General features: G+C 48.3%; 2 long non-coding RNA genes across 2 annotated transcripts; one reads left to right on the top strand and one right to left on the bottom strand.

The window, feature by feature from the left end:
- Positions 1-1159: 1159 nt before the first annotated feature.
- Positions 1160-1714, bottom strand: LOC125572500. The gene is made up of 2 exons (XR_007313842.1): positions 1326-1714; positions 1160-1219 (listed from the first exon to the last, which is right to left on the bottom strand). It is a non-coding gene; the product is annotated as an uncharacterized LOC125572500 (long non-coding RNA).
- Positions 1715-6269: 4555 nt separating this feature from the next.
- LOC125572504 lies at positions 6270-7911 on the top strand. The gene is made up of 2 exons (XR_007313845.1): positions 6270-6456; positions 7767-7911. It is a non-coding gene; the product is annotated as an uncharacterized LOC125572504 (long non-coding RNA).
- Positions 7912-22595: the final 14684 nt, after the last annotated feature.

Below are 22595 nucleotides of genomic sequence, written 5' to 3'. Positions count from 1 at the left end.
CACGCGGGAATCCTGTGATGTTCATTAAACGCTAAGGCCTGGGGCTATTTCCAAAATGGAGGCCTGAGAAATGATAATAAACACGAATACTAGTGCAAACAAAAAAAGCGAAAAAAAATTGAAGCGTACATCCAAATATGGTGTTATTGTGATCCCAGGACCAAGATCCGCACGACCTGCACGGTTCCGGCAGTGTATAAATAAACGGATCGATTAGAATATAGAGGGGAAAATCAGGGATGGCAAGACTCATGTCCGTATATCCAATTGGTGCCGTAAAGAAATGGATATGGATGGACATCGAGACGAGGGCTGCTTCTGAGCTGAAGAGGCGAAAAAATCCGGCCAAAGCGTTTAATTAGCACATGTCACTCGAATAACAAATGAGCTCGATGAAAATTTTGAAAATTACGGAAGCCGTAGACTATTTCATTGCAAGGAAGGGCGAGGCAGCCTTGGAGACGTCTTCCAAAAAATCAAGCAGATCTACGTCTTTCAAGTCGGAGGTTTCGTCCAAGTCAGGGGTTTCTTCCGAGCAATTGCAGAATCCCCCCCTCACCCAAAACTAAATGTTTTCTAAAAAAACTCGTCCCCCCCGTCTAAGCGTCCTCATATGTCAGCAATACCTCACATGTCAACTTGTTAACACGTCCCCACGTCAACTCGATAGTAGAACGGAGTTACATTTCATTTAATAAGAGCTTAGTATTTCAAGGTATGGTAGATCGAAAAAGTAAAATTGAAAAGAAAAAAAAATTGAAAAATTGAAAAATTTTAGAATTGTCGAACGGACAATGAATACAATTAAAAATATTTCAGTATTTTAATATTGTATTTTTTTTGTATTTTAACTATGTTAGTATTATTAACTTTTTTGTACTAGATTACAATTCAAAAGAACTTTATTTTTTTATTATTGTAGAACGGAGTTATATACTAACAATTAAAAATAACTTAGTATCTTAGTTGTTTAGTGGATCGTAAGTACAATTCAAAATAACGTGGATTGTAGAACGGAGTTATGGGTACAATTCAAAATAACTATTTTTTTAGAATTGTACAACGGGGTTAGTGTAAGCGGTTCCAAAGCAGCGACTTGTGGGAAGTGTGCAGTGGGCTCGTTTTAGTGTCAACCACAGTGTAGAACGGTCATCCAAGCTTGATTTAACAGCGTTTATTACAATCAACTCGTCCAACTATCGAACACATGCGGTGATAACTATGAAGTAATTAACAATTCACAAATTTAGGATAAAAACCTAAGGACTACAGGCAGTTCTGTAAATCGCAAAAAGGCTAGATCAATATTTACAAATTCAACTTACGTCTGATCTCGTCTCCGGGGCTTAAAGAAATACAACTCCAAGTAAGCTTGTAACTCTTCAAACTTTACTCTGACTTCTCTAACTCTGCTTCTCTGGCTCTTACCTCAACTCTTCTCTCTTCGGTTTCTCTGCTCAACTCTTAAAGATTGCTAAATGGGTACTATAATTTATAGGCAGGTGGGACGTGTCCTAAAGTAGGACGTGCCCCATTCCTAAACTCTTACTCAAAGGGAAATGCGTAAACTACAATAAATCTTATCAGTCTAATCATAGGAGAGGGCGGCTGTGCTCAAAATAGAGGAAGCCGTGGTAACTCAACTAAACAATTGTCTAAACTATCTAATCCGTTCAATTTAAATCGACGTTCTTTTTGTATTTTCAATGTTCATAACAGTTAGGATTCAAAACCGTGGATAACTAAGAATTTTAAGGGATGTGATCTTCTAAGGGTCGGTCGGATTAAGAACAGATCTGGTCAATATTAATTGGCTAATTGCTTGGAGGATCCCGGAAATCACGTTGGTCACAAGAAAGCGCGCGGAGAGCCTCGATCTGGGGAAACGAGAGATTAATCTGTCACTGTCAGGAAACAAAAGCTTAACACTTACCGAAAAGGAAACTTTGCAAGTTCAACCGGAAGTGGATCCGAGTGTATCTTACTGGCTTGATGCGTATGTTGTACCAGTAATAAGCAATCACTTACCGAATATGGATATTAAGAAGCCACAAAGGGAACATGCGCACCTACGGAATTTTAATGTCAGGTTTGGAGAAGCAAGGTGGATCCTCTAATTCGGTAGGATTGTCCACGTTACCAAAGCAACTCGAAGGGAGATATGGAAAGGCGGATGAACCATATGCGATCAGGGGCGGATCCAGGATTTAAAAATGGGGGGTGGATAATGGCCGGCTAGAACGGCATATAACTGATCCAGTGGTTCTTGAGAGGTCGCAAAGATCTTACAATTCTTAATGCTGGATCTTACAATTCTTAATGCTTGGATTCGTCGCGTCAGCAAAGTCAAGCTGCCGAAGGGGAATGAGCAGTACCTTCCGTCCCTCAGACATTTATTTTTTTCAAACAAAGTGACTTTTAATTTTTTTTTACTCAAAAAGGGAGGTGAATATCCACACAATCCACCCCCCTTGTATCCGCCCCTGGCGATACGAACACCACTTGGATGGGAATATGCGGTCCAGTTGGTAAAGGCACTGGAGCGGAGGGTAAAATTTCGTCGTATCACGTGGCAATGGATCAAGATCTTTAACTTCAACCCAATAAATTCTGGGCTCCACGAATAGCATCATCTGAGTAACACAGACAAGCGCGTGCTAGAAGAATCGAAAGCGACGACCCGTCAAGTTGACAACCGTTACCAAGTACAGTTGCCATGGAAACCTGATGTCACTTATGTTCCAGATTCTCATAAAATGGCGTCACGACGGCTTAAGTGGACTGAGCGCGAGTTTAGCGGAGATCCCATACTCAAGGAATAGTACTTTTAGGGTATTCAAGCATATATTGTTGAGGGATTTGCAGAGGAATTGGAATCTAACCGACCCGAAGATCGGGGTGGTATTTGCCATACCACCCTGTATTATCTGACACAAAGACACCAAACTTCGTATTGTGTTTGATTCGGCAGCAAAGGTCGAAGACGTGCCCTTAAATAACATGCTAGAGAAAGGTCCTTGTCTCTTTAATGACTTGACTGGAATACTGCTGATTGCGGGAGACATTTCAAAGATGTTCCTGAGGGTCTACTGTATATCAGTTCAATTGTGTAATTTTTGGAGATAAGCCATCACCATTTCTTGCAAACAAAGAAAGTGCTAGAAGATCACGGTGCAGGGAAAACTAAGGCTGTGACAGCACTTGCCAAGGAGCCATAGCTGCAGTAGTGTTCAAAGTGGCAAGGAGATCGTCGAGGATGTATGCAAAGTACTAGACTGCGGAGGCTTTCGCATGCGCAACTGGATAAGCAATGAGGCTAAGACTGGATTGATTGACATTCAAATTTGATTAATTTTAAAAAGACAGTAGCGGATTACAAGATCAATTGATAAAAAATAGTAAAAGTTATGTCTCTTTCTGTTTCATATAAAATAACAAATATCAAATCTATGTCAGGGCACTATAATCCTTCCACCTTTTGCGAAAGAAGTAATACTTTGTAAATATTCTAGAGTTTCCATTCACAAAAGTGTGCACATATCTCAGTAAACCCAGGGATTCTTTATTTCTTGTAGGGCAAATCACCTTTTTTAACATTATAGGAACCATAAAACATAAAAGAGAAGTGTGCAGGAATATATATGTCACTTAAATATCAGCGTAGAGTAGTAAATAATGAAGCAATGATATAAACTTTTAAGTTTAAGGCATAAAAGCCTTAGTAGTTTCATCGAGTCAGATGTTCAAGCTTTAACATTAACTGTAAGAATGAAATTTTAATCGAACTGTTTAAAAAATAATGATTTCATACCTCGAAAAAACGTATTTTTCAAAGCATCACCACAACCATAGGCGGACATGGAAGCGCTTGGCATTTTTTTCCACCAAAACTACAGGTAGCCCAATAAGGCGGCAGTTTGCAGGGAACTAAAGTACCGTAATCACCTGACTTTTTGAGTGCCAAGTTCAAGCCAAAATTTCACAGAAATGACCGTGCCCGTCACGACAAAGAGCGATGAAAAAAAAAATATCCTCGGATTTATAAATCTGCATTTTATAAATTTTTAGTATAAATAAATATTTTTTAAATATATTTTTGGCTGATCCGATTGTGGAAGCTATTTGTTAATTTTTTTGTGTATCGAGCTAGTTCGGGAATGTCCAATAACTTGTGATTTACTTGTGATTAAACTATCTATCATCTTGCAAAATAGAAATGGAAAGCTTTTCATTACGTCAGCACCGAGCACGTAAAAACACCCCGACGAGTGAAGGTCCTATTATTTATTATCGTATTGCAATTTGCCACTGCGTGGTGCCTTGAAGGCTTGAAGTGAAAATTCTATCGAAAAAATAATATTTTTGCATCTTTCAATTCCCTACTACATTCCCTATTATATTTTTATTATCTTCTCGATATAATAAGATAAAAACGAATTTTGCTTGAAGACTTTGTGTAAGCATCAAGGTGGTTTAATCCTCAAAGCCTCTTATCACTTTCTGGAACCCAGTGTTCCCTACATCCGGTTATAGTTAATAGCATAGTGTTTTAACCCGTAAAGCGTGACTTTAAAAATCTGAAATTCAGTTCCTTCGTCTTGCGGAAAGTCCTATTAGCGTTCCGAATTATATAACCGATGGATAAACGAAAAAGGCGGAAGTCTGCATGGGGTCTTCTCAAGAGTAATACGAGGGGGAAGACTTTTATATTAAAGATCTCGCTAAAAGCGAAAAGGACAATATTCTTGTTTGCTTCTCTTGTTTTAGTTTGTCCCTACAACCCGCTTCAAGGTTATCAGCAAAGAATGCCTATCGTTTCCATAATCAAAACATTAAGACGAAATATTTAGTTACGATTTGTCTAGTACATGTCACAAAATCGAGTAAAACCTGCCCTATTTGCTACGGGTCTCAGTCGCGCTTTCCTGGTTTCGTGTGAGAAGCGCGGCTTTTCCTTGTCTACCTCATATATGCAGGAATTCTTGCTTGTCACTTGTTTTTCTCATGGCGAAACTCGAAACACCCCGTTAGGATTTATTGGTCGGTCTGTTTATTTACAGCTGATAATATGATCTTTAGAAGCACACTAGCATACACACGTTGGCACCAGTCGGGCCAAGACGGTACGCTAGCACAGTCTATTACCCGTGCAGTTCGGCAACCATGGACAGCTGTTTCGTCCTTATTAGGACTCGTCAGCATGGTATAGCCGGTTTGCCTCAGTTAAACTTCATCGGCAAAAAAACTGCAGGGCGACTTCGACTCGAACGAAGTGCTTTGAACCACAGCTCAGATCCATGTGGGATCTAGAGCTGCGACCGGGCTAGCGTGATGCCAATTGTGCGGATCACGCATGCGACCTTTGCTAGTCTAAAACTCCGTCGGATAGCCGATGAAGTTTAACTGAGGCAAACCGGCTATACCATGCTGACGAGTCCTAATAAAGACGAAACAGCTGTCCATGGTTGCCGAACTGCACGGGTAATAGACTGTGCTCGCGTCCCGTCTTGGCCCGACTGGTGCCAATGTGTGTATGCTAGTGTGCTTCTAAAGTTCACATTTATGTATACATACTCGCAAGGACAGTTTGGCTATCCGACGGAGTTTTAGACTAGCAAAGGTCGCATGCGTGATCTGCACAATTGGCATCACGCTAGCCCGGTCGCAGCTCTAGATCCCACATGGATCTGAGCTCTGGTTTAAAGCACTTCGTTCGAGTCGAAGTCGCCCTGCAGTTTTTTTGCCGATGAAGTTTAACTGAGGCAAACCGGCTATACCATGCTGACGAGTCCTAATAAGGACGAAACAGCTGTCCATGGTTGCCGAACTGCACGGGTAATAGACTGTGCTAGCGTCCCGTCTTGGCCCGACTGGTGTCAATGTGTGTATGCTAGTGTGCTTTTAAAGTCCACGATAATATGATCACTTCGTTGACAAATAACTAAAGTAGGTACCTCACTCTCCAGTCCCGTACCCGGGGGGGGGGGGGGGGGGGGGGGGGGGGATGCGAACACACCACGACGGCCAAATGTCCACTTTCGGTTCTCAATAGACGTGCTATTATTTCTAGACAAAACTATTAAAGGGGAACTGCAAGCTAAATACAACCAAGACTCATATTTAGATGTAAAAACAAACAAAAAAACGCTTGCTGTAGGTTTTTTCGCGCGGTTATTATTCGTTTTTGAGAAATTCGACGTTTCGCCGCCATCTTGGATGTTTTGCTCGTCAGCGCATAAACTGTCAGCGGTGGCTTTTGTGACGTACTGTATGAAAAAGATGGCGTGGTCTATGTGGATCTTTGGGATTACCGCTGAAACTTTGTGGCAGCCATTTGTTTTCGTCTCATTCCACGTTGCATCAAACAACCTCACGTTTAATCATCCTAGCTCAAAACTAGGCAAGAGCAAGCATATCACAACCAAACGACAATGGATCTGAGGAATCGGTGTACATGTGCGTAAAAACTTTGTCGTGCTGTTAATGAAGTTATTGCAAGCCTTAAAATGGGTAAAATAAGCTTTTAAGTACCTGTAAGTTATAAAAAATACACTCCTTTTTTTAATAAGAACGTCCAGGCTGGGGTTTCGCCAAATTTTAAGAACATGCCAATGCTCAGATAGCAGCAAAATATTTTTTTTCATTAGAGTTATGCTCTAAAAATGAAGAATCAAGCTAGCGACTTGGAAGTCAATTGTGTTACATGACATCCGAAATTGCATCATTCATACGCTAGGCTATAATGAGAATTTATTTAGAAACTTCAGGTTTTCATTCTTCTTTATTTTGCGAAATATATTTATTAATGTTACTGTAATAGCTTTGACTGGCATGGTTTTAATTTGTATTTTATAATATGAATGGCGTTTTTTGAAAATAGTTCATATATCATTTGTTTTTTAATATACATTATATATTATTTAACATTTATACTGCAATGATGCTGTAATGTTTTTCAGTCAATAAAGTACAACCATCATTTTATTGGCTACTTTTTACACAATTATTTGAACTCATGGATGCCTACTGTAGTGTTTTAATATAGCCTCTTGACTGTCTGTTGGTATTTGGACTCTTTTATAATATGAAAGTGCTGTAAGTTATAATAAATACACTCCTTTTTTTTAATAAGAACGTCCAGGCTAGGGTTTCGCCAAATTTTAAGAACATGCCAATGCTCAGATAGCAGCAAAATATTTTTTTCATTAGAGTTATGCTCTAAAAATGAAGAATCAAGCTAGCGACTTAAAATACTATTGTACAAACAGTCATTTTATTTGTTCATTTGGTGGCAATCACAATGTGATGTGCTGCTTATCATTTTCTGGAATGTGGTTGATGACTGCATTCCCCACCTCTGCATGATAAAAGTCCAATCAAATGTTACCAGTATATGAGAATGTTTAAATGCAAGGATTGCACTGATGAAGAACCTAAAAAGAATAACTTCATGCTTCACACCTGTACCACAATAAAAGGTTGCGCAGCAGTGCTATATATGTGAATCTACAATTATTTTGACTATATGGAATATACTAACAGACTTGTTTCAATAAAATTGCAAATATCTGAATCTCACACAGCACTAAATTGCTTGGAGTGATCTCCTAGGGTTATGGGTCAGTGTTAGACTTTTACTTGAACACAATCAATATCAATCATTAATAGATTGTGCAAAAAGATCAACCCTTTTAGTTTTCTATGGACAAAATCATGGCACCACACTTTGCCAATATCTAAACTAGTTTTTATATGATTTTGTATAGTGTACCCCTTGCCTGTAGCCTGGAGTGTGTCAATGAGGGGGACGTGGTTGTTGGATTGGGGCTGCAATTCCCTTGGAAATGCACTAATGCTCAGCAGAAATCTTATATTCATTCTTTTGTTGAACCAATAAATGGCGGAAATAGAGAGGAGTTGTCTTGTCTTATTTTATATGAACATCTATTAGCTTATTGCTTAGTGCTACCTACTATGTGAACACAGTAAAAGCTTTGCTAACTAGGGGCTAAAATCACCAAGTGCCAAAAGCTAGAGACAGAGATTTTGAAATAAAACCCCTATTTCTATCATTCTAAACCCCCTATTTCTATTTTCTTTTAAGACCCCTCTTCTTGACAAAGAAAAATTGTCCCGGGAGCTGACTAGTGAGGCTTACTAGGGAAGTCTTGATGCTGTTATGGTGATTCCAAATTTGTTATAGTTCATATTGTACCAAGATGGTGAACACCATACCATGCACGCTCTCTACTGCATGATAACTTGAAATGCAATGAAAAAAAAGGGTTGCTTTTTACAAGAATTTTACCGTAAACATAAGCCTGTTTTTATGATTTGGCGCTTTAATTCCAGTAAGCATGTTAATCATAGTCTCTAGTAGAGTTTGGTATTTCAGAACTGAAGAATTGAATTGAATCTGGTATACTTTGAGAGTTTTTTTGGCCAAATCATCTAATAAACCAGACAGCAATTTTAATTCCGAAACAATTGATGACTGATTATTTCATTGTATCAACACTTTCCCAGACTATGAAATGTTTTCAAGAGATTGGAGCCATTCGAGAAAAAAGGAGTTGTTTTTGATTCTGCACACATAGCCCACATATAAATTGTATTATGCTTTCTATACCCAGATAGATTTTTTTTTGTCTTATTATAGGGTAGCATGTAACTTATTCTGTTATCCTTCAGGTTCTATATACCAGTTCTCCTACTGTGCTCAATCCCGAAGAACGACCCTCATTTTACAACAGTTTTTAATGCAAAGACTCATTGAGACGAGAGTATACAATCAAATACACAACTTTTAGCAGTTCATCTACACAATTTTATTAGAAGGTCTGTTCGGCAGTAAGAGCTAGAATACAATGGGGGGGACCAGGGGGTTTCAGTGAAACGGCCTGGGAGGTGCGAATCGCGCCTCCGGGCCTCCCAGCCCCGTCTCTATATGTCAGGCAGATAATGCTTCACGTACATAAACAATCGGCAAAAGCTAATGTAGGCCAAATCGATTTCACGTACATAAGCTTTTGGCAATCGCTAATGTAGGCCAAATCGATTTCACGTACATAAGCTTTTGGCAATCGTTCATGTAGGCCAAATCGATTTCACGTACATGAATAACTAATTAGGACTGCGTACATGAATAATTAATTAGGGCTGCAGGCCGGTGGGCGCGTTTCGCGTACATGAATAATTAATTAGGGCTGTAGGCCGGGCGGCTGGGAGGCGGACTTGCAATTAGACATCCGTCTGTCCTGTGGTATACCGAGCGTTCGAAGGATGAGGTCGGTCACGCAAACACGTGCGGCCGAAGGTGCATGGACACCTACTGCAAGATGCACCTCCAAAGGCTCCGTAAGGGCATCCCCCTCCCCGTACCGTGCAGGATCTGCGGCATAGGGACTCGGTCGGAGACGCGGTTGTGCCGCCCCTGCGGAGCGAATCGTGTAGGGCAGAGGATGCGTGGCGTCGAGAGGCGCGCTCGGAAATGGTTCGCACTCGTCCTGTCTGACATCGCAGCCCGCGGCACGGGCAATTGATACTGGGTGGCACAAGGCATACCCAAACGTCCTGTCCGACACCCGCGGCCCGCGGTACGGGCGATTAGGGGCTGGGTGGCACAAGGCACACTCAAACGCTCGTCCGGCCGGCTGCGGTACGGGCAATTAGAGACTGGGTGGCACGGGTCATACCCGAACACTCGTCCCGCCGGTTGTGATACGGGCAGTCGGAGATCGGGTGGCACAGGGTATACCCAAACATGGACGCTTATATAGAGGAGATTCTCGATAGCATGCGTGACAAAGAGGCGCCCGCCGTACTGGCAGGGCTGGTCCAGAACATCCTGGACGAGGACATCCCCGACGATGTCAAACACAGGCTGCTTAAGCCGCTCGTACCGGAGAAAGTGTGGACAGAGGAAGTCGACCCTTTGCTGCCGGGACGGCGGCAAGGGGGCCCGGAGGGCTTAGACCCCGAGGAGTACTATTCTCTCTTCGTCGGGGGCGCTTATCTTCGGTTCACAAGCGTGGATGCCACTCTTCGGGGCCGAGACATAAGCGTCGGTGTTTACCAGGAGATTCTCTATAGCATGCCTGACAAAGAGGCGCCCGCCGTACTGGCAGGGCTGGTCCAGTACATCCTGGACGAGGACATCCCCGGCGATGTCAAACACAAGCTGCTTAAGCCGCTCGTACCGGTGAGAGTGTGGACAGAGGAAGTCGACCCTATGCTGCCGGGACGGGGGCAAGGGGGCCCAGAGGGCTTAGACTCCGAGGAGTACCACCCTCTCTTCGTCGGCGGCGCCCATCTTCGGGGCCAAGACATAAGCGCCAGTGTTTCCCAGGAGATACGAGATCTTGGTGGAACAGGTGTCATTGCTCTAAAGCTGGTTGTGCGGGGGCCTGATATTAATGACGACGGCTCGGTGTGGTGGATCTCGCACGAGCGCGAGTCTCTGCGGGCGAACGCAGTGCTTCCGCTGGTGCTCGAGAGGGTAGACCCCGACCGGCGTTACAGACTCTTTACGGTCTTTGGTAAGGCCCCCGCAGAGCCATTGGCGCCAATCACAGAGGAGGAGGGGCGCTCGGAGCACAAGATAGGTGGGTCGTTAGTCAAAAGGGGGGGGCCAAATCGCAGTCGGCGCCCTGGAGGGCATCGATGCGGGCATTTGGGAGAAAGGGCGAGAGTACCTCGTCTACGTGAGATACGAGCTTCGCCCTTTACCTGAGCAAAATGGTGAGCCTGGGCCAATGTTTGTGCGGGAGGGGAGCGACGCCTTCGCTAACTGTGTTGTGAGCTATGTTGCCGACTTCTTGAGGGATCGCGGCACCTCGCGCTCCCTTGGTCTAACCAAGACACGAGGCAAGATCCGCGAGCGATTCGACAAAAAGCTGGCCACTACGGGATGCGCCAAAGAAGACCTCTTTGAGATGGAAAAGAAGCTCGGGATAAAACTGGTAGCCGTGGACGCCCTGGGCAACGTCCTGTGGGACCCGGGGAAGTACGAGAGGGGGTACACACAAAACCGCATCCCCTGCCACAATAACCACGCCTGGGAGGAGCTTCCGACTGAACCACCTGCGATCGCGAGCGTCCACGGCCTAGACTTTGAGGCTAAGAGGGAGCTTCGTTCGTTATGTCAGAGGAAGGCAGCGCCTCGTGCTACCAGTGCCGCCACAAAAACGCGCGAGGCGAAAGTGCGAGAGGTGCTCATTCGCTTTATAAACAGGGCGATCCCCAGAAGCACGAGGGTCTGGCTGTGTGGGCGTGTTATAGTCACGCACGAAGCCAAACTGTACCGATCGGGACAAGACGGATGGGCTATCGACAGGGCGTTTACAGACGAGACTGGACATGATCCTCAATGGCTCCCTGATGATAACCCAGCCTACCAAGAGTACACCGAAGCTACGCACTCGATGGGCGGCGCAATAGGGTATCGCTTCAATAAGGGGACCTAAGAGAGAACATCAGGCCAACGCCTCTTAAATACAGGGACGTCTGGCGAGCGGCGCAGGTTGAGTCCAAAGTGTGGAATAGCAGGGAAAACTTAGGCGCGCAGCCTCATGCGCACATCGACATGCGTGCGGCGTACCTAGGATGCGAGGACAGTGTCTTTGGCGGCGCCTCGGACGCCATTGATCTGGTACGGAGATACGGCTTCCCTACGAACGTGTATCGTATCGCGGATGTTGCGGGACGGCCATTGAGCGAGGTTCTTCAACTGACCGGGGCCATTCAGCTGACCGAGTGGGGGTTCTCTGAGGCCTGCCAACCCTACACTTCCGGGAGGGTAGGGCAGCACTTGGAACAAAACGAGGGCTGGATCACCACGCCAGAGCTCAAGGACCTGCTAGACTCGGGTGACCTCGTCATGGCCGCGGCGAGGGAGGTGTTGTATAGCGTCAAAAAAAAGGACTCCATCAAGTTCCCTCGCTCCAGCCCCGGCGGCGAAGGTTCGCAGGGTCGAGATCTCGCTGTTCGTTTCGTAGGCAAGTGCGCTCGCCATGGCGACGAGTCCTCGATCGTAGTCCGCGACCGTGAAGAAGCCGCGTATCTGACAAACCTCCTTGCGGGCACCGACCAGTTACTTAACTTCGAGCATGCCGACGGGGCTCATCTGATCAAATACAAAGACGGTGCCCGGCGCTCACAATGGTACCATATCAGGGCCTTCGTCTTGGCGTACACAAACATAGCGTTGCGACGCATGTTGAGGCGGATCCCTCGTGAAGACGTCCTCCGAATGTGCACAGATGCCATATACGCAAAGGCGGTGCCCAGTGGTGTGAAGCTCGTGGAGCGAAATCCGAGGTATGGAGAGTGGCGCCACAAGAAGCCTGGGTACGAGTGGCGGTCCGAGGCGGCTTGGGGTCCGAAGAGGTCGGGGTGCTTGGCTAGGGAGCCAAGCACTGCGCCGAGTCTGCCGTGCGATCTAGTGGCCGCGACCTCTGCAAGGATGTATCTAGCCGGCCAGGGAGGATCGGGGAAGACCGTGTGGGCGGTGAGCATGTTCCGCGGCCGCAACGTAGTGGTGCTCACCCCCGAGAACGACCTCGCCCACGACCATCGCAACAACCCGCGCCTCGCGGTGAAGGCTCAAACCTACCACCACTACCTCTGCATACCAGCGGAGAAGCCCATAGAGGAGTGGAGACCTTCCGAGCTGGGGCACAAACTCGACCGCCTCGCAGAAGTGATTATCATTGACGAGTGCTGTAAGGTACAGACTAAAGTGCTACGCGCCATCCTAGGGTATCTCGCCACGCGGCCGTGTCAGGTAGTGTGTTGTTGCGACTATGGGCAGGTCCCGCCCTGGGTAGATAAAGAGGGGCCTCACGATATGCTCAAGGAGTGGGCACAAGGGAACATCCGCTGGTTCGAGTCCGACTACCGCTGCCTGTGTGAAGACTGCGGAAAGCCGTACAGTACATGAGACTGCGGCTCTGCCGCGCAATCCTCCAGGCTCCACGACATAAAGGGCCGGATTTGGTGTCAGCCAGATTCCCAACAGCTTGAGGTGTTTCGAGAGGAGTAGGGTGGGGTGGCGTTCGACGCGGCGATCGAGCAGGCCCACCCAAGCGATATGTGGGTGTGCTCGACCAACAAGATGGGGGCCCTTGTTCAGCAGCGATTGGTAGAGCACCACAGGAAAAACTACCATCCGCTTTGACCCCGATCCTAGCGTCGCGCATCGTTATCGCAAGCAAGGGCGGCCGGTGCCCGTGTCAGGCAAAAGGGGTGAGAAGGTCGACGCGTACAAAGGCACGGTAGTCGAGGTCCCTCTCGGGGTGGTCCTTAACGGGCTTCCCCTCGAGTGGAAATACGCGGGCTGGGGGACAGTCCAACGGGTGCAGGGCAAGACCATCCAGACTCCAAGGCGTCTGTTAATCATAGCCCACAGCCTAGAGGGCTGGATCACGAATGCTGTATACACCGGCATCTCCCGGGTGCGGCTCGCCGACCAGATAGTCCGCGTGATCCCACCCGATGACATCCCAGGTGCCTTGGTTCCCACAGGACTGCAGGCTACGCCCAGTGAAGAGCTCATTATAGCGCGAATCAAGCGATACGCTATAGACGACAGGCAAAAGGGTCGCACGAAGTACACGGGGCCGCACCACGTTCTGACGGTAGACCACATACGCGTCGAGTTCTTCGTCGGACATGCGCTTGCCGTCGCGATACATCGCAATGCGTTGCAACGCATGCATCAGTCTCCAACAGGCGGATTCCGTCTGCTACGCCTTCGGCGTATGTATACGCATGCGTATACGCGCAGCATGGAAAAAGGCCGCCTAGACGCCGGAACGCGTTTCGACGGCAGCTGTATCACAGCAAGCGGCTAGCTGCGTAGCCGATGGCGGGAGCGCCGGCGCCAATGTACGCCAACTCGGCGTTCTTCTGCGTTTTGCTGGGGACGTAGTAGTCGGACAGCTCGGAGGCCCGCATCTTCTCCAGGGATTGTTTCGGCCGGGTCTGGTTGTAGAGGTTGAGCGCGTAGTCGGTGTCGGTGAAGTTCTGCTTTGCGAGGGACCCTCTCTCGTGACTTTGAGCTTGCCAATCGAGGATTGTTTGTCGCCGCTGTTGGTAGCGTCTATTGTCTTGTTGGTATTTCTCTAGGGCCTTGTCGTGCCTCTCCTTCTCAGCTAAGGCAGGGCTCTCATCGTTCGACAGGAACTTTGCGAGGTAGTTGCCACCAACGAATGCAGTCGCGTTTAGGACGGCGCCGCCAACCAAAATCGCGATAGAGGCCATGTTTGTGCGAAGCACACTTCACGTGCTGTGTGTACGCGCGAAGCGCGCACGAGTCTAATACGCGGCCTACGCACGCCACAGTACACTACTACATGGGCAGGATCTTCTGGTCCTCAACATCTACATCTACATTTATTTAGTCGGTAAAAAAATCTTGCGATATCACACCAACCTTAAATAAAAGTATTTACATATAAATAAATAAATAAGGAGATAAGTAAATAAAAATATATACATATATACATGGATAGGTACTAAGTATATATAGAATATATAAAATATTAAATAATGTAAAGAAAATTCAATAATACAATTCAATAATATATAGAAATAAAATTATAAAATTAAAATTCAATTCTTATTATTATTAAGATAGATTTCGAGGTCACGCTTAAAATGTTCGATTGAGCCTAGCTCGACAAGTTCATTAGGTAAAGTGTTCCAATGTCTTATCGTTCGGGGGAAAAAAGAATAAAAATACTTATTCTTTGTAGCTTTTTCTTGATAATATTTAAAATTATGACTATTTCTAGTTCTGAGATCTTGGTGTGGCCGGAGATACATGTTTGTGTCAATGTCAATTTGGCCTCGACTCAATTTGTAAAGGAGGGTAAGTCGTGCCATTGTTCGTCTTAACTCCAAGGTGGACCACTGGAGATCACCTAGCATTTTGGTGACACTTGCAGTAGGGATGTAATTTCTAAGGCAGAATCGTGCTGCTTTCCTCTGAACTTTCTCGAGGGAGGCGATGTCCTTCTGGAGATGAGGGTCCCAGGCGGCGCTTGCATATTCTAACATAGGACGAACTATTGCTGTGTAAGCGGTAACTTTTACTCTTTGGGGGCAGTTCCAGAAGTTCCTTTTTATCATGCCCATGACTTTACTTGCTTTTCCTGAAGTTGATTTAACATGTTTTGACCACTTTAAGTCATCATTTAGGATGACACCTAGATACGTAATAGATTGGACCTGCTCTAAGTGTACCCCGCAGAAAACATATGACCTCTGTGGTGGGATCTTCTTATTGGATATGCAGATGGTCTTACACTTGGAAGGATTAAATACCATTTGCCATTTGCTTTGCCACATTTCTAATCTCTTTAAATCTTCCTGAAGCTGGTCACCATCTTCTTCGTTTACAATCACACCGTATAACAGGGCGTCGTCAGCGAAGAGTCTTATTGAAGACTTCAAATTGTCAGGCAGATCGTTCACATACAATAAGAATAACAAGGGTCCTAACACTGTCCCCTGAGGGACCCCGGATGTTACTAGTGAGGGGCAGGATCGTTTACCATCGCAGACAACAGTCTGGGTACGGTTCCTAAGGAACGACATAAACCAATACAGCAAGGGACCATGAATGCCATAGTATTGTAATTTCTTGATAAGACGCTCGTGGGGAACTTTATCAAATGCTTTGCTAAAATCTAGCACTGCCGCATGGATAGACTTATTTTCTTGAATGGCCTTGGCCATGTCATGGATTGTCAGAATTAGCTGGGTTACTGTTGATCGTTTAGCTCTAAAGCCATGCTGTACATCAGTGAGAATTCCGTAATGCTGTAAATGCTTCATCACATGACTGTGGATAATATGCTCTAGAACTTTTGATGCAATGCAAGTTAAAGAAATGGGTCTATAATTTGCAAGAATCTGATTTTTCTCCATTCTTATACACACCACAAACATTAGCATGTTTCCACCTAGAGGGTACAAGTCCAGTGTCGATCGAAGTTTGATAAATAGATGTTAATATAGGACCAATTTCCAGAGCATATTCCTTAAGAAACCATGGGGGTATTTCGTCCGGACCACTCGCCTTGTTTGGTTTCAATGATTGTAACTGTTTTACAACGCCTGGAATTGTAATGGTGAGGGCGCTGATATTTTGTTTTAGGTCAGTACCAACAGAAGGAATATCAGTCAGGTCTTCTACAGTAAAAACACTACAAAACTGCTTGCTCAGGAGTTCTGATTTCAATTGGCCATCACTGATAATCCTATCATCCACTTTAAAGTCTGCGACACCAGGATCGTCGTTTTTCAATTGCTTAATGTACGACCAGAAGCGCTTTGGGTTTTCCTCAATTGCATCTCCAAGAAAATCGGAAATGTAAGTTTCTCTGGCAGATTTCAAGTTCTTTTGCAGACGTTTTCTGGCGATACGAAATTCATTCCAGTGAGTAGGATTTCCTGACTTTTTAGCCTTGTTATACAGCCGTTGTTTAGCTCTCACCTGCCTTCTAAGAGCACGGTTAAACCAGGGGAGGTTGTATCTCGAACTAGTCGTTTTATGAGGTATGCAAGTGTCCATTATGCGGTGGATATTTCTTTCGAATTCATCCCACATCTTGTCAACAGAATTAGTGTTTGAATTCAATTCTAGGATCGTAGGCAGCAAATTATAAAGTTCTTGTTTAATACGATCGGAATCAGCCTTTTTCTTAATATAGACCTTACGCTTCACATTTCGTTTTCGCTGGCAAGCTAACTTTACTGTAAACAGCACAATATCATGGTCGCTTATACCATCGATGACTTTGACACCTCTAATAATATCCTTATTATTTGATAACACTAGATCCAAGATGTTTTGTGTGTTTCCATTCCTTCTAGTTGGTTCTTTGACAAACTGGTTAAGATCGTGGTCATCAGTAATGTCTAGGAGCTTCTTGGATGCTGAGGTTAATTTATCTGGATTTTCTGGGTTCACCCAGTCAATATCTGGGGCATTGAAATCTCCGGCCAGAATCACATTGTTCACAAGGTATGTCCTCAAGGTAACCCTTCAAAGCGATAGCACCTGCAACGGCGGCAGTCATTTTTGCGAAGCTCATGGCGTTCGAGGAGGGGTCTTTGGTGAAGTCCTCGCGCAAGACCTTGCGCCCAACCCAGCCGATACCGGCGACAAGGCCGGTTATGACTGCGGCGTCTGTGATGGTCTTTGTAATCTTGCTCTGCTGCGTCGTCGACATTGCGATGCACGGACGTGCGGATATGGGTGGGGCCCTCGTGTCTAAATGTCTGCTTACTCCATGGATAACACCCGAGATCCGGGAGCGCGAAGCGCTGTCGCCGGAACGCGCTCCTTGGTCTGCTGTGCGGCCGCCAGCGGCGGCCTTGCGGGAAGAGTCACGTTGTCGGCCGCTACGTGCGGATCGGTAGCTCGCTGGTTAACAGCTGGTGTGCGAGTGAACGCTGCAGCTAGCTCCCGCCTACGTGTGTAGAGGCCGATCAGTGACACTAGAAGACCAGCGACCCCGATAACAAAGCTAGCCGACCAGGCAGAGTTGCTTTCCGGGACTGGTGTGTGTGCGATGCCAGCGCTTGCCGTTCCGGCGGCGGCATCGTCGGCGCGCAAGCCCTCGCGTCCCTGCGGCTCGCTCTGCCCCGGGGCCACTGGCGACTGCGCGACACAAAGTGTCTCTTTCTTCGCTCTATTAATTCGGTTCCACTTTGCCAAGCGCCTTCCAGCTTCAACTCGCCCAGGGTGTTTAGGTCGGGTCGCGGGTGGTTCGGGGCTCGTGATTCTCTCCGCCAGCGCCGAAGGCGTACGTGCAGGTTCTTGAGCAGCTTGTTTGTCAGGTTCCGCTGACGTTCCGGCAGGCTGGGCACTAGTACTTCCTTGAGGTTCCTCCATTTGTGTGTGTGTCAACACACATGCGGCGTCAACTACTTGGTACCGAGTGGTAGAAAAAGTGGCGAGCTTTCAAATGAACGTCTACTCTGGGATGACAGACTCGCCACTGTCCGTGTGCCGTTCCGGCAGGCAAACCACAGGTGAGTTTCGGCTGCTACCTCTTGTTGACACCGCGTGTCAGCGCTTGCCGTTCCGGCGGTGTTCACATGACGTACTATGTGTAACGCCCCGGCGGCTAAAGCCATCAAACGACCGCAGCGTAGAGACAGGCTTCCGCACAATGTGCGGAGCTCGTTGTTGATGATGTAGTCGGACACTAGGTCTCTGTGAAGATCGACCACACTGTCTATCGGCAGCGCCATGCCTACTAGCTTGGTCGTAAGCTTCAGAAAGCTGTCTGCCAGGGCGTCTGTAGTCCAGCTGGCTAGAGCGGTCTCGTATCGCCTCTCGTACTTCCTCACCTCCTCGGCGCTCATGCGTTTGACGTCGTCGTGAGTCAGGGCCTTGCCTACCATTTCTCTCGACTTCCCCGAGGCTACGAGAATCGCGAGTTTCTCCCTCGCGTCTGCTATCTCAGTTTGCTCACCTCCGGTTGCCGTTCCGGCAGGATGCGTCGAGCAGTCCAACGACTCGACGGCCGGGAGGCCTGCGGCGACCCCCTCAAGAAGACTCTCAAAGTATTCGTCGCTCATCATGCCGTGGCTGAGGTGCATATACGTACGTATACGTTATGCCCTAGGGCGGTGGTTACCGTTCAACTAGGGGGATGGTATAAGGGTGACGCAAGCAAAACTCTAACTTCGAGAACTTTTTCGTCTTGAGGGCCTTCATGTACTCTTTCATCTTCTCTTCTGAGAGCTCCGCGCAGTAGTCATGCAGGATAGCTTTCATGTCCGCCTTGCTTGGGGTATAGAAGACCACCAGGGCCGCGATGTTCTCGCGGAACGGCTTCGTGATGCTGGTGAGCTGCTGCGTGATCACCCACACGCTAATACCCACGTGGCGCGCGCTGAACGCCAAGTTGACGAGCTGGTCAGAGCGCCCCTTTACGTCTTACGAGGCCGCACAGTCGTCGAGTATGATTAGCGTATTAGTGCCTTCGAAGAGAGCGGAGACAAACCTCAGCAGTATGTCGACCTGACCCGCCTCAGGTGCGATGACAAACAGACGATTGTCGTCCTCGCCGAAGCCGTCGTATGTTTTGTTGTAGACAAAGGTAGGGCACACGAGTACGACGTAGTCAAACTTGCTCCGGAAAGGGCCGCGCAGCCGGTCCACTACGAATTGGGTCTTCCCGCATGACGTCGGGCCCACGATGAGAGCGTTAAATGGGATGTTTTTTGGGTCCATACCGCTCCGGCGTATGTGCTCAGTATTGTATGGCCTCTAGCTGTCCGTTCATAAGGTTCATCTGGGCGTCGGCTACCACAAACACGTGACAGTTTACGGTACCCGTGCCGCTCGCCGTGCGTTTTATCTCGTGGTGCACACCGTCGCGGGTATTGACCAATCGAAGACCACCCCCATGGATAGCACTGTCGTCCGTCGTTCGAAGGTCGATCCACAGAGCAATAGAACAACTCGGGGCCGATTGCCGGGGCGGCGGGCGCACCGCTGTGCCCCTCTCCCCCCGGGGAGGGGCGGACGAACCGCCTTTTTGCCTCCCTCCAGAAATCCGTGGGGCGCAGGCCCTGGCTGAAGACCTTGTTTGGCATGCCGTCGATCGTAAAGCGAACGCTCTTGATGTCGGGGTACACGAACTTCTCAGAGTCGCGAGCCCCTGCCGTGTATGGCTCCACAAAGAGGAGCAACAGACCACTTATAGACCTTCGCGGCAGGTTGACACTCTCGTTGATTATGCTGTCCGTCCCTTTGCTAATCACGAAGGTCTTGTGAAGGTTCACTTGCTCGTAGAAGGACGTTGTGCCGTTTTGGTAGGCGGCGGCTGCAGACCGGGCGAGGTTGTCGTCCCTCAGGCTTTCGTACTCCAGCTCTAGATTTTTGATGCCATAGGATAATTTGGTGGCATGGCTTCCGACTACTACCTGATCAACCGCTGCGAACGTGATCTCGAAGAGCAGCGCCTCGGAGAGCGCCCTTGGGTACAGCACGCCGTGGTCCGTCAGCAGAGAATGGTCTAGCGAGATGGTGTACCTCGCTCCGTGGGCGGCGTTTAGATTGTTCTCCTTGGCGTTACTGATCGCTTTATCGCCGGCCTTGGAGCGAAGCTTGCGCATGTTTTCTGACTGTACGCCCTGCTCCAGGCGGTCCTCTCTCTCGACCTTGGACAGGTAAAGCTCCTCATACGTCTTGAAGACGTCGTAGCGGTTGGTGTCCTAGAGCGTTTCTCCTGCAAACGTGATTTTCAGGCGGCTCACGAGATTTCGGCCGACGTTGTTCACGACGGTATTATTCGCATGGCCTGAGACGGAGAGATCGAGACCGACCCTCAAGGAGCCAGGAACGAGTGTGCCGCCTTCCGATAGCTTTGGGACCGCCACATATAGCGTCTCGCCTGGGGAGGCCGTCGACGGGTTGAGAGTGACCCGGTGAACAGTTCTCTCGGCTTTCAACCCCAGAGAAGTTCTTGGTGTTCGTTGGGGGTCAAGTTTTCGCTGACTGACATCGTATACGTGTGCGCGCACATGTACTATATACACATAATGTACGAAGCCGCGTGGCTATGGTGCGGACTGTTAGACATGTCTAACATAGCATAGCACGAGTTATGCGCACGCATCATGGGTGACGTTGACGTTGGCATTGACGATACCTTGCCGTGTGCGTCCGCCGATCGCGGGGCGGGGGACGACGAGACGACGCCCCTCATCCCGTTTGACCCCGACGATGGGGAGTCGATCCCAATGACGAGCACGTCATCGCGTATGCATGCTGCGCATAGCATGGCTTCGCGAAGCGCAACACAAATTGCAGGAACGGCAAGCGCTGAAACCTCGTTCACCATAGGGGATGCAGCGACAAGACTCGGTCTCCAGTCCCTTAGGGAGGAATACCCAGACCTTAACGAGAATCTGATACGGTTCCAGTCAGACCGGAGGGAAAATACGCTAATACAGCTTCGCAACCTCGGCAAAGGAGGTTGGACTAAACCAAGACAGCTGTTCAATGAGAACGGGGGCGTTCGACAGGACGTTGCAAAGCTGAAAGGCTTCAAGATGGCGATGGGGTCCGTGGCAGAGATAGACGCGGTCATACAGGAGAACACAGAACGAGTCCAAGAGCTGCAAGGGGTGGTAGCCACAGACAAGGAGACCATCGACGACCCTAACACGTCAGAGAGTCGCCGCCAAGAGGCCCGTGAGCGCAACGAGGAGAGACTATCCGAGATTGACGAACTAGAACGCGAAAACTGAGAGCTCGAGAACCAAAAGCCGCTAAGAGAGCGCATCAAAGCCATCTTCAAAAAGTACGGCTTTACCGTCACCGCTATCGGGTGGGCCGTAGCGACGACTATCGCGGCCATTGTGACGTCGCTCGGCAGGTCGCTCTCCTCTGTGGCCAGAGGGGTAGGTAACGGGCTTAAGGCCATCGGGAAAAAGCTAGGCGAGTCTCTCCCCGGGCTAGTAGGCAGCATCGCGAACTTCGTGTTTAAGGCTGCAGGAGAAACGGTGAAATTCCTTGGCGAAAATGCGTGGCTGCTCGTTCTAGCCGTAGCCGTGTCTTGGTCCGTTTGGTCCGTCGAAGGCAAAGCAGTCATCGGAACAAGAAATACGCCGCGGCCACCGCGAGTGCCGACAACCCCCCTTGAGGGCGGTGTGGTCACTTTTTTCGCCCGATCCAGCGGCAGTCATGCTATGCGCAGCGTGCGTACGTGGAGAGGGGGCAGGGGCCGCGCCCTCTGCGTGCACTTTCGCAGGGGCGGAATCCTTGCTTTGCCGCCTGGACGGCACGCGGTCGATCCCAGGGTCATCCACGTGCTGCACCCTAGGATGCCCACCGGCCATGTTATAAGCACCGACTGGCTTTGTCTCGGTGTTGATCGCGTTTGCGCCGAGCGTCATGGAGTCCGTGGCTTTCTGCAGCTTATTGTTGTAGCCCACGACGCTTTGCGTGTTTATCACCAGATCGCTCGGCATCAGCCACACTCCTGGTGCGACCGCAAGACTCAGTCTTACCTTGGCCTTTTGCACGGCCAACTGGTACCTTTGCACGCTTTGAGCGATGTCGTTTTCTATGATCGCGTCTTCAAGCAGCTTCGTGAACTCCGCCTGCGCCTCCATGGCCGGCCCACCGGCCCCCGCGATAGAGGAACGGACGTTTACCTGCGCGCCAAGCACTGTGTAGACGAACGCCTCGACCAAGCGATCGAGTCTTCCTAGCCCTGCTTTTGTCAGCCCCTCACCTTTGGGAGGCGCAAACCAGCTATATTGCACGCCCCCGTAGTCGTCGTTGCGTATGTAACCCACCTGCTTCCCACTATTGTACGTCCCACCTTCGTCGATAAACAGATTGAGGTGGCTCGAGTACTCGTCCGCCGCCGTGTCGTAGCCACGGATCACGTGCACGTTGCGATACCCCTCCCCGGGTAGAACACAAACACATCGCCTAGCCCGTGGTTCCGCCCGCCTTTCCATTGGAAGTCCGGCTTACGCGGCAAACCGAACTCTATACGCTCGAAAGCGGCCTTCTTGTAGGGGTTACCTTTTTGCGTGAACGGGCTGTCGCCAGG

This window comes from Nematostella vectensis, chromosome 9, assembly GCF_932526225.1.
Source record: "Nematostella vectensis chromosome 9, jaNemVect1.1, whole genome shotgun sequence".
Classification (NCBI taxonomy): domain Eukaryota; kingdom Metazoa; phylum Cnidaria; class Anthozoa; order Actiniaria; family Edwardsiidae; genus Nematostella; species Nematostella vectensis.
The sequence above is the reverse complement of the archived record's forward strand: the minus strand, read 5'-3'. Positions and strand labels throughout refer to the sequence as shown.